Raw genomic sequence first — 4,189 nt, 5'->3', positions numbered from 1 at the left:
AACGCCGAGTTGGCGGTCAGGCGTGAGGAGTGCGTCAGGGTCAGGAGGACTATGACGCGCTCCAACCGTTGGCCGCGGGACTCGGAATCCCCGGACCCGAGGGAGGCGCTGAGGTCGGCCCGCAAAGAGTTNAGGTGCCTGGAGCACGGGCACGTGGCTCAGACCTGCAAGGGACCGGACAGGTCCAAGGGGTGCTTCTCCTGTAAAAAGGAGGGGCACCAGGCCAAGGACTATCCGGGTGCGGGGCCGGCCTCAAAGGCCACGAAGACAAAGGGGGGGCCTGGAAATAAGGCTCCCCCCGTGAAGAAGAAAGGGGGAAAGGCCGAGGGATCTCCCGGAGCGCAGCCCGCTAGTGGATGAGATTCCTTCAAACGAATCTCAACCACTGTCGGGCCGCTCAGGATCTGGTCCGGCGGGCGGCGTACGAGATGGGCACCGACGTGTGCATCGTCTCGGACCCGCATGCCGGATCGGTCCGGGACTCTGCCGGCTGGTTATTGGAACGGTCCGGCAGAGCGGCGATCGGTGTGATGGACCGCGGCCTGACGGTCGCGGACATCGAGTCGGGCGACGGTTACGTAGTGGCGAGGATAGACGGCATGGACGTCTTGAGCTGCTACGCGCCGCCCAGCTTGCCGATCGCCGGACTCCTCGAGTCCGTGTCCTCCTGCCTACGGGCGAGGAGACTCGGGCGGCCGCGCGACGGCCGCGGGGAGCTCGTGGCCGGGGACTTCAACGCTCACTCCCCGGTCTGGGGGTCGGCGGACACGAATCAGCGTGGCGAAGAACTGTTGGACCTGATGTCGGCCCTCGGGCTGGTATCGGCCAACAGGGGATCCACCCCGACGTTCGAGGGTCACTCCTCGAGCTCGGTGGTGGACGTCACGCTGGTGTCTCCGTCGCTGCACCCGCACGTGACCGGCTGGTCGGTTCTCCCGTACAGGGAAAACCTCAGCGACCACCGGTACATCGTGTACGAGTGCGGCGATGGCGGCCGTCCCCCTCGAGCCGTGCCCCGCGTGCCGTCTCGCGGTGGGCGAGTGGGCTGGCGAGTCGGACCGGCCACGGACGTCGACGCTTTTGAGACGGGCTTACTGCTCGCTCAATGGTCGGCGCCCGCGGTACCGGACCGGCGCGTCTCCGCGAGCGAAGCGGCGGAAGAGTTGGACCGGAGGGTGGTCGCAGCTTGCGACTTCGCCCTCCCGGCCAAACGACCGCCGTCGACTCGCGGACCGCCAGTCCACTGGTGGAACGCCGAGGTGGCGGTCAGGCGTGAGGAGTGCGTCAGGGTCAGGAGGACTATGACGCGCTCCAACCGTTGGCCGCGGGACCCGGAATCCCCGGACCCGAGGGAGGCGCTGAGGTCGGCCCGCAAAGAGCTGAAGCTCGCCATCAGGCGGGCCAAAGCGAAGTGCTGGGCCGAACTCGTGAAGTCGGTGGACCACGACCCGTGGGGGAAACCCTACCGGGTCGTTATGCGGAAGCTCCGCGGTTCACCGGCTTCCGGTCAGCTGGAGGCGGAAGTGCTGGAAAGGGCGGTAGACACGCTCTTTCCGACACACCCGCCTCTGCCTCCCCCTGCGTTCGGGGACGACGTGTCGGTGGAGGAATTCACCACCCAGGAGGTGGCCGACGCGGTGGCGCGCGTACGGGGCCGGAACACAGCTCCCGGCCCTGACGCGATTCCAAACCGGGTGTGGGGGTTGGTAAACGACCTCGCCCCGGACTGGATACGCGCCGTCGCGAACCGCTGCCTCTCGGAGGGTGAATTCCCCACGAAGTGGAAGAAGGCCAGGCTGGTGCTTCTGAGAAAGGGTGACAAGCCCGAGGGTCTCCCCTCGTCGTACCGACCGCTTTGCATGTTGGACGACTTGGGGAAAATCCTCGAGCGGCTGCTCGTCACCCGGATCGAAGCCCACCTGGCCGACGTCGGCGGACTGGCCGAGGGCCAGTATGGTTTCAGGAGGGGGAGGTCGACGGACGATGCGGCCTCCTTCTTCAGGGACTTGGCCCTCAGGGCCAAAACTGAGCAGGGCTTCGGGTTGGCGGTGAGCCTGGACATCCGAAAGGCGTTCAACTCCGTGCGATGGTCACACATCCTCGGAGCGCTGGACGAGTTTCGGGTTGCCTCCTTACCTCGGGCGGATGATCCGGTCGTACTTTAGCGATCGGGTCATCTCTTACGAGAGCGCCGCGGGCCCGAGAATCAGACCTGTTACGGGACTGTTTTTTGTTGTTGAGGATTTTTTGTTCTCGGCACTCCGAGATGCACCGAAGGAATTTTTCACGTTATTTCTCTCCATGTATAAGATTTTTTACCATTTCGCTCATATTCAATGATTTTGGTGTGCGAGTGTCTATTATGATTAAATTTTACATTAGTTTTCATTAATAATACGGCAGTTTTTTCGCCTACACATTGTTTTGAACCATAATTTGTGAGTTATTATGAAGTATAATTGTGAATACATCTAAGTATTTTGTAATCATATTATTGTTTAAGACACAGGTGGGAATAATTTTCTGGTCAACTGCTTCTGGTAAATTTTATTTGCACAACACATATCGTACCCGGCGTGGTAGTGTACTCCTACAGGAATCAGTGGCCTATCTGAAAGAATAGCTCGAAGGACACCGGGCCTTTTGCGGAGCCCAAGTTAAGCGAAATCTCGTAGCGAATATTTATTCATATGAATATTGAAATATTGTTTAATAAAAAAAAGCAAATTTTTAGGTTTACTCTAACAAATTGGAAACTTGTTGATAAGAGTTTATTTTTTTAGTTTAAATAACCATTACTAAGAAAAAAATAAATTACGTTCTTAGTTATGTTTGTGATACATTAGTATACAATATCATCGTTATGTAGACAACATCACGTGTTTAATGTGAGATTTTTAATAATAAATATATATATATATATATATATGTGTGTGTGTGTGTGTGTGGGTATATATTCATAAAAAATTCTGTATTTATAATAAATCACATCAAATAAATTAAAAGATAAATAAAAGGAATAGAAAAATCTTTTTAGTAATCTATTTTCTTTTAATGTATTAAATAAAACGTGAAAAGTGACTCTAAATGCTACGACGTATATAAAATATTGATAGCAGTAGAGCTGAGAGTAAAAAATAAGGTTACATCTATTATCAATCTATAGAATTAGTTATTTAGAAAAATCTGCTCTCAACAATAAAATTTCTTTAAGTTATTCATTTTGTTTCATAACAACATTAGTAATTATTTTTAACAATATTGATATTAATTTGAATATGCATTCTAATCAACAAAAAAAAATATTTAATATAAAATATATTTTTTGTACGGTTAAAACAATAAGATTTTTTTCTTTACAAATTTTTAATGAATTTTGAAGAAGAAATTTCTTAAATTCAATATTATAAAATATTGGGTACGTGTATAAAAATTGTTTTTATACTGAATTACACAATAAAGTCATATCACTATAATGAAATACTTATTAATGATTATATATATAAACTCAATTTTTAAACTGATATCAAGTCTGAAATTAGATTTTTTCTATCGCTTCTATTTTAATATTGTCATTAATTAGAAAGAAAATATTTACATATTAAAAAATAAATTTAAAAAAAAATTTCATTAAGTTATTATTGATTGTTAATATGTTAAAAATAATGTCATTTTTAACTTTTTTTTTTAATCCGTTAAAGTGAATCTGTATAAAAGTTTAAAATTGTTGAACTTTTAAATACTATTTTAGCTCAACTAGCAAGTTTATAATTGAAAATTTTATGAGGATTTTGTATTATTTAGATTGATATGTGATTAGAAACATATACAGGGTGATTTTTTTATCATAACCCACTCAATTACTTACAAAATAATAATAAATTAAACATTTTTTTTTTCAATTATCTTTAGTTACACATCATTCTTGAATTATTAACTATGTAATACTTTTTAAGTTAATATACATGTATAATACACAAGGGATTACAAATACAGGTAGCTAATTGGTTTTTTATGACATCGATATTAGCAGGTACACAGCATTGTTATTATCAATGGTAGTAAGGTACATTGTTGTGAGTTTATAAATACACTGACTGACAATACAAACAGTATATATATTGATAATTATAATTGATAATAAACAATCCGTGACTGTGACAGCAATGACATAAAAAAACAATTAGTT

This window comes from Daktulosphaira vitifoliae, unplaced genomic scaffold (genome assembly GCF_025091365.1).
Source record: "Daktulosphaira vitifoliae isolate Bord-2020 unplaced genomic scaffold, ASM2509136v1 Scaffold_3, whole genome shotgun sequence".
NCBI classification, from domain to species: Eukaryota; Metazoa; Arthropoda; class Insecta; order Hemiptera; family Phylloxeridae; genus Daktulosphaira; species Daktulosphaira vitifoliae.
Note: the sequence above shows the minus strand (reverse complement) of the source record.